The sequence below is a fragment of the Ovis aries genome, chromosome 5 (genome assembly GCF_016772045.2).
Source record: "Ovis aries strain OAR_USU_Benz2616 breed Rambouillet chromosome 5, ARS-UI_Ramb_v3.0, whole genome shotgun sequence".
Taxonomy (NCBI): domain Eukaryota; kingdom Metazoa; phylum Chordata; class Mammalia; order Artiodactyla; family Bovidae; genus Ovis; species Ovis aries.
Genome location: NC_056058.1, coordinates 83,305,752 through 83,314,701, shown reverse-complemented (window position 1 = coordinate 83,314,701; position 8,950 = coordinate 83,305,752).

The following is an 8,950-nucleotide window of genomic DNA, read 5'->3' as shown; positions in this document are numbered from 1 at the left end:
TTCTATCTAATTAGCAGCATTAAGTTTTCAATCATTTGGAATTCCAAATAGTTCCACAAAATAAATTATGTATTGAATATGTTTCTCTATTTTAACCGTTTTTATTGAGCTATCAATTACCTAGATTATCCTTATCTTTACAGATAACTCTAGAACTATGGAACTTTTGTTGTATATAGTCTTAAGTAGCAGGATATCTTATACTAAATTTGGCTCAGAGACCTATCTTGCTCTTTTAAGCATTTTGAGACACCTGATATGTAAACTAAGCAGTACTCCTGAGTTGTATGGTAGATCTAAAATATGTAGAGGCCTTCAAAGCCCTGTGCTGCTTTTTGAGAAGAGAAAGTGTAGGATGTTCATGACTTCTTCATTTTCTTGAATGAAATAGTCCTGTATGCTCCCAGACATTAGACAACTACAGCCCTCACAAATGTCACACTGGGAAAGATCCTGATGCTGGGAAAGAGGAGAAGGGGTGACAGAGGATAAGACAGTTGGATTGTATGGATTGTATCACCTACTCAATGGACATGAGTTTGAGCAAACTCTGGGAGATAGTGAAGGACAGGGAAACCTGGTGTGCTGCAGTTCATGGGGTCACAAAGAGTTGGGCATGACTGTGACTGAATAACAACATCACAGGCCTCTGGATAGTTAAGGGTTTAGTCTTCTACCTCAGACATGCATTTATCTTATCAGAAAGCCCAGAACAGTTGCCATTTCTTGCTTATCAGTTCTGACTTATCACCAATAAACAATTGGCTTAACAGGAAAAATAGTAATCCTAATCTTAAATTTTTATCCTGTTAAAAAATAATAAGTTTATTTTAAGTGAAAGGTTTTTCCAGTTTATTTTAAATTTTGCTTTCTTTAGTGGAAACATTCTTTCCATCGCAGAGCAGTGGTTTCTTATTTGATCATGAATTACTTTTTCTATATCCATTGGAATGCTTTATAGGAATTAAGTTTATGGATTTACCTTCAACTTAACTCTTGTACCTAAAGATATTTTGCTGTGGAAATGAGTTTGCAGATGCTTGATGAGAAACTCTTGCCTATACAAAATACAAATCTAATCTTAGTACAAATGGTCGCTTAGGCCATTATCTTGACAAAACTTCTAAAGCACAGTTTCTTTGTTGTATGAAGTTTCTGTTATACAATATTTGGTTGGAGGTACTATTCTCATCCATCTTCATATATGCAATTCACTGATGCGGGAAGCATAAGATATTGACTTTTCTCATTATTTGTAAAATATACTCACTTTATCTGTGATGAATAACTCATCCCCCCAACTGTATATTAAGTATAACTGTATTTTATTACTATAGATACATACTATCCCACCAATAAAATACAAATTTGGATCTTTACAAATGCTAACTTGTACTATGCCAGTTAGAGGTAAAATGATAGGAAATAAAACAAAGAGGTTTTGTGATGGTATAACTAGGAAGATTTGAAAGTCAGAGTTAGGTTTAACTGCATGCAGTAGAGACTTCAGATATTAATGGGTTAACCAAGATCAAAGATTGCTTTTTTTTGTTGTAAAAATATGGAGGTGATATTCCCATGTTTAGGGTGACAGAGCTGTTACACATAATTCTCAGTGTTTCAGATTCTAGGATTCTAGGCCTACATAGCAAGGCTATGGCTCTCATTTTCAAATGATGTCCACGATATATATTGATCTATAACATCTAAATTCTTGAGTGAATGGAGGAGAGGTCAGGATGGGCAAAAGATTCATACAAGCTGTCCAATAAATAAATTTCCCAGCAGCTTTCACATAGATATCTAAAATTATATCTCTACTTACCAGAACTTCACCACACTTAGTCACTGGGGAGTCAGGGAAATTTAGTTTTATTCATGTGGCTAATTATTCAGTTAAAAATTGTATTTCCACAGGGGGAAAATAAAGTCTGTAATTTGGAAATAGAAGCTAAAATTTGTAATTACAATGTGACCTCAGATATTCTAATCTCTATCATGTTTGAAGCACATAAAAATTCTCAAATAAGTAAATTATATTTAACTCTGAATAGATGTGTTCTTTTCTGATTAGCTATTTATATAGAGGTACAGAGTGAAAAGAAATGTGATGAAGAAATTAAGTATTTCATAACAATAATGCACTCCTTTAATTTTTTGTGTTATAGAAGTGGATATAATCTGTAAAGAATGAAATAATCAGAGACTTTCTTTTAAATATGATTACTCATGTTGACCTATTTGACAGTTGACTGTCTTTATTTTGAAATAAATTCTTTTTAATGTTGAAATCCATATCTAGCCAAATAATCTGCCAAGTAATAAAGATATGTTCAGATGTTTTAATTATAGTAATTTAATTTCCTCAAGAGAATGCATTGGTCATAGAAAACACCCTCTTCCAACAACACAAGAGAAGACTCTACACATGGACATCACCAGACAGCCAATACTGATATCAGATTGATTATGTTCTTTGCAACCAAAGATGGAGAAACTCTATACAGCAAAAACAAGACCAGGAGCTGCCTGTGGCTCAGATCATGAACTCCTTATTGCCAAATTCAGACTGAAATTAAAGAAAGTAGCGAAAACCACTAGACCATTCAGGTATGACCTAAATCTAATCCCTTACAATTATACAATGGAAGTGAGAAATAGAATTAAGGGACTAGATCTGATAGATAGATTGTCTGATGAACTACAGACAGAGGTTTGTGACATTGTACAGGAGACAGGGATCAAGACCATTCCCAAGAAAAACAAATGCAAAAAAGAAAAATGGTTGTCTGAGGAGGCCTTACAAATTGCTGTGAAAAGAAGAGAAGCGAAAAGCAAAGGAGAAAAGGAAAGATATACCCATTTGAATTCAGAGTTCCAAAGAATAGCAAGAAGAGATAAGAAAGCCTTCCTCAGTGATCAGTGCAAAGAAATAGAGGAAAACAATAGAATGGGAAAGGCTAGAGATCTCTTCAGAAAATTAGAGCCACCAAGGGAACATTTCATGACAAGATGGGCTCAATAAAGGACAGAAATGGTATGAACGTAACAGAAGCAGAAGATATTAAGAAGAGGTGGCAAGAATACACCGAAAAACTGTGCAAAAAAGATCTTCAAGACCCAGATAATCATGATGGTGTGATCACTCACCTAGAGCCTGACATCCTGGAATGTGAAGTTAAGTAGGCCTTAGGAAGCATCACTACAAGCAAAGCTAGTGGAGGTGATGGAATTCGAGTTGAGCCATTTCAAATCCTAAAAGATGATGCTGTGGAAGTACTGCACTTAACATGCCAGCCAATTTGGAAAACTCAGCAATGACCACAGGCCTTGAAAAACTCAGTTTTCATTCCAATCCCTAAGAAGGGGAATGCTTTGAAATGAATTGCCATTGCAGGTTCAATGCATGATACTGGATGCTTGGGGCTGGTGCACTGAGACGACCCAGAGGGATGGTACAGGGAGGGAGGGGTGTTCAGGATGGGGAACATGTGTATACCTGTGGCAGATTCATGTTGATATATGGCAAAACCAATATAATATTGTAAAGTAATTAACCTCCAATTAAAATAAATTTATATTAAAAAAATAAAAATAATAATAAATAAATGTAAAAAAAAAAAAAGAATGTTCAAACTACCACACAATTACACTAACCTCACATGCTAGTAAAGTGATACTCAAAATTCTCCAAACCAGACTTCAGCAATACATGAACCGTGAACTTCCAGATGTCCAAGCTGGTTTTAGAAAAAGCAGACAAATCAGAGATCAAATTGCCAGCATCCACTGGATCATCGAAAAAGCAAGAGAGTTCCAGAAAGACATCTATATTTGCTTTATTGACTATGCCAAAGTCTTTGACTGTATGGACCACAATAAACTGTAGAAAATTCTCAAAGAGATGGGAATACCAGACTATCTGACCTGCCTGTCAGGAAGCAACAGTTCGAACTGGACATGGAACAACAGACTGGTTCCAAATAGGAAAAGGAGTACGTCAAGGCTGTATATTATCACCCTGCTTATTTAATTTCTATGCAGAGTACATCATGAGAAATACTGGGCTGGAGGAACCACATGCTGGAATCAAGATTGCCAGTAGAAATATCAATAACCTCAGATATGCAGATGACACCATCTGTATGGCAGAAAGTGAAGAAGAACTTAAGAGCCTCTTGATGAAAGTGAAAGAGGAGAGTGAAAAAGCTGGCTTAAAGCTCAGCATTCAGAAAACTAATATCATGGCATCTGGTCCCATCACTTCATGGCAAATTAATGGGAAAACAATGGAAACAGTGGCTGACTTTAATTTTGAGGGGGCTCCAAAATCACTGCAGATGGTGATTGCAACCATGAAATTAAAAGACACTTACTCCTTGGAGGAAAGTTATCACCAACCTAGACAGCATATTAAAAGACAGAGACATTACTTTGCCAACAAATGTTTCTCTCATCAAGGCTATGGTTTTCCCAGCAGTCATATATGGATGTGAGAGTTAGACTATAAAGAAAGCTGAGCACAGAAGAATTTTGTTTTTGAACTGTGGTGTTGGAGAGGACTCTTGAGAGTCCCTTGGACTGGAAGGAGATTCAACCAGTCCATCCTAAAGGAGATCAGTCCTGGGTGTTCATTGGAAGGACTGATATTTAAGCTGAAACTCCAATACTTTGACCTCTTGATGCAAAGAGCTGACTCACTTGAAAAGACCCTGATGCTGGGAAAGATTGAGGTCAGGAGGAGAAGGGGACAACAAAGGATGAGATGGTTGGATGGCATCACTGACTTAATGGACATGAGTCTGGATATACTCCAGGAGTTGGTGATAGACAGGGAGGCTTGGCATGCTGCAATTCTTGGGGTTGCAAAGAGTTGGACACAATTGAGTGACTGAACTGAGCTGAACTGAAGTGCTAGGATCTTTATGATTTCTTTCCTTCTACTAATTTTTAAAAATTCATCTTCCAGTTATTTTAGGTATAAAGCTAGGTTGTCTATTCCATGTTTTTCTTATTTCTTGATGTAGGATTGTGTTACTTTATTTTTTTTTTTTTCACATGATAGTATACATGTTAGAATGTCATTCTCCCAAATCATCCCACCCTCTCCCTCTCCCTCTGAGTCCAAAAGTCCGTTATACACATCTGTGTCTCTTTCCCTGTCTTGCATACAGGGTCGTCATTGCCATCTTCCTAAATTCCATATATATGTGTTAGTATACTGTATTGGTGTTTTTCTTTCTGGCTTACTTCACTCTGTATAATCGGCTCCAGTTTCATCCATCTCATCAGAACTGATTCAAATGAATTCTTTTTAATGGCTGAGTAATACTCCATTGTGTATATGTACCACAGCTTTCTTATCCATTCATCTGCTGATGGACATCTAGGTTGTTTCCATGTCCTGGCTATTATAAACAGTGCTGCGATGAACATTGGGGTACATGTGTCTCTTTCCATTCTGGTTTCCTCGGTGTGTATGCCCAGCAGTGGGATTGCTGGGTCATAAGGTAGTTCTATTTGCAATTTTTTAAGGAATCTCCACACTGTTCTCCATAGTGGCTGTACTAGTTTGCGTTCCCACCAGCAGTGTAGGAGGGTTCCCTTTTCTCCACACCCTCTCCAGCATTTATTGCTTGCAGATTTTTGGATCGCAGCCATTCTGACTGGTGTGAAGTGGTACCTCATTGTGGTTTTGATTTGCATTTCTCTAATAATGAGTGATGTTGAGCATCTTTTCATGTGTTTGTTAGCCATCCGTATGTCTTCTTTGGAGAAATGTCTATTTAGTTCTTTGGCCCATTTTTGATTGGGTCGTTTATTTTCTGGAGTTGAGCTGCAGAAGTTGCTTGTATATTTTTGAGATTAGTTGTTTGTCAGTTGCTTCATTTGCTATTATTTTCTCCCATTCAGAAGGCTGTCTTTTCACCTTGCTTATATTTTCCTTTGTTGTGCAGAAGCTTTTAATTTTAATTAGATCCCATTTGTTTATTTTTGCTTTTATTTCCAGAATTCTGGGAGGTGGATCATAGAGGATCCTGCTGTGATTTATGTCTGAGAGTGTTTTGCCTATGTTCTCCTCTAGGAGTTTTATAGTTTCTGATCTTACATTTAGATCTTTAATCCATTTTGAGTTTATTTTTGTGTGCGGTGTTAGAAAGTGATCTAGTTTCATTCTTTTACAAGTGGTTGACCAGTTTTCCCAGCACCACTTGTTAAAGAGATTGTCTTTACTCCATTGTATATTCTTGCCTCCTTTGTCAAAGATAAGGTGTCCATATGTGTGTGGATTTATCTCTGGGCTTTCTATTTTGTTCCATTGATCTATATGTCTGTCTTTGTGCCAGTACCATACTGTCTTGATGACTGTGGCTTTGTAGTAGAGCCTGAAGTCAGGCAAGTTGATTCCTCCAGTTCCATTCTTCTTTCTCAAGATTGCTTTGGCTATTCGAGGTTTTTGTATTTCCATACAAATCTTGAAATTATTTGTTCTAGTTCTGTGAAAATGTGCCTGGTAGCTTGATAGGGATTGCATTGAATTTGTAAATGGCTTTGGGTAGTATACTCATTTTCACTATATTGATTCTTCCAATCCATGAACATGGTATATTTCTCCATCTATTAGTGTCCTCTTTGATTTCTTTCATCAGTGTTTTATAGTTTTCTATATATAGGTCTTTAGTTTCTTTAGGTAGATATATTCCTAAGTATTTTATTCTTTTCGTTGCAATGGTGAATGGAATTGTTTCCTTAATTTCTTTTTCTACTTTCTCATTATTCGTGTATAGGAATGCAAGGGATTTCTGTGTGTTGATTTTATATCCTGCAACTTTACTATATTCATTGATTAGCTCTAGTAATTTTCTGGTGGAGTCTTTAGGGTTTTCCATGTAGAGGATCATGTCATCTGCAAACAGTGAGAGTTTTACTTCTTCTTTTCCAATTTGGATTCCTTTTATTTCTTTTTCTGCTCTGATTGCTGTGGCCAAAACTTCCAGAACTATGTTGAATAGTAGCGGTGAAAGTGGGCACCCTTGTCTTGTTCCTGACTTTAGGGAAATGCTTTCAATTTTTCACCATTGAGGATAATGTTTGCTCTGGGTTTGTCATAGATAGCTTTTATTATGTTGAGATATGTTCCTTCTATTCCTGCTTTCTGGAGAGTTTTTATCATAAATGGATGTTGAATTTTGTCAAAGGCCTTCTCTGCATCTATTGAGATAATCATATGGTTTTTATTTTCAATTTGTTAATGTGGTGAATTACATTGATTGATTTGCGGATATTGAAGAATCCTTGCATCCCTGGGATAAAGCCCACTTGGTCATGGTGTATGATCTTTTAATGTGTTGTTGGATTCTGATTGCTAGAATTTTGTTGAGGATTTTTGCATCTATGTTCATCAGAGATATTGGCCTGTAGTTTTCTTTTTTGTGACATCTTTGTCAGGTTTTGGTATTAGGGTGATGGTGGCCTCATAGAATGAGTTTGGAAGTTTACCTTCCTCTGCAATTTCTGGAAGAGTTTGAGTAGGATAGGTGTTAGCTCTTCTCGAAATTTTTGGTAGAATTCAGCTGTGAAGCCATCTGGACCTGGGCTTTTGTTTGCTGGAAGATTTCTGATTACAGTATCAATTTCCGTGCTTGTGATGGGTCTGTTAAGATTTTCGATTTCTTCCTGGTTCAGTTTTGGAAAATTGTACTTTTCTAAGAATTTGTCCATTTCTTCCACGTTGTCCATTTTATTGGCATATAACTGCTGATAGTAGTCTCTTATGATCCTTTGTAATTCTGTGTTGTCTGTTGTGATCTCTCCATTTTCATTTCTAATTTTATTGATTTGATTTTTCTCTCTTTGTTTCTTGATGAGTCTGGCTAATGGTTTGTCAATTTTATTTATCCTTTCAAAGAACCAGCTTTTGGCTTTGTTGATTTTTGCTATGGTCTCTTTTGTTTCTTTTGCATTTATTTCTGCCCTAATTTTTAAGATTTCTTTCCTTCTACTCACTCTGGGGTTCTCCAACTCTTCCTTTTCTAGTTGCTTTAGTTGTAGAGTTAGGTTATTTATTTGACTTTTTTCTTGTTTCTTGAGGTATGCCTGTATTGCTATGAACTTTCCTCTTAGCACTGCTTTTATAGTGTCCCACAGGTTTTGGGTTGTTGTGTTTTCATTTTCATTAGTTTCTATGCATATTTTGATTTCTTTTTGATTTCTTCTGTGATTTGTTGGTTATTCAGAAGTGTGTTGTTCAACCTCCATATGTTGGAATTTTTAATAGTTTTCTCCTGTAATTGAGATCTAATCTTAATGCATTATGGTCAGAAAAGATGCTTGGAATGATTTCGATTTTTTTGAATTTATCAAGTTTAGATTTATGGCCCAGGATGTGATCTATCCTGGAGAAGGTTCCATGAGCACTTGAAAAAAGGTGAAATTTGTTGTTTTGGGGTGAAATGTCCTATAGATATCAATTAGGTCTAACTGATCTAATGTATCATTTAAAGTTTGCGTTTCTTTGTTAATTTTCTGTTTAGTTGATCTGTCCATAGGTGTGAGTGGGGTATTAAAGTCTCCCACTATTATTGTGTTATTGTTGATTTCCTTTCATACTTGTTAGCAATTGTCTTACATATTGCGGTGCTCCTATATTGGGTGCATATATATTTATAATTGTTATATCTTCTTCTTGGATTGTTCCTTTGATCATTATGTAGTGGCCTTCTTTGTCTCTTTTCACAGCCTTTGTTTTAAAGTCTATTTTATCGGATATGAGTATTGCCACTCCTGCTTTCTTTTGGTCTCTATTCGCGTGGTATATCTTTTTCCAACCCTTCACTTTCAGTCTGTATGTGTCCCTTGTTTTGAGGTGGGTCTCTTGTAAGCAGCATATAGAGGGGTCTTGTTTTTGTATCCATTCGGCCAGTCTTTGTCTTTTGGTTGGGGCGTTCAA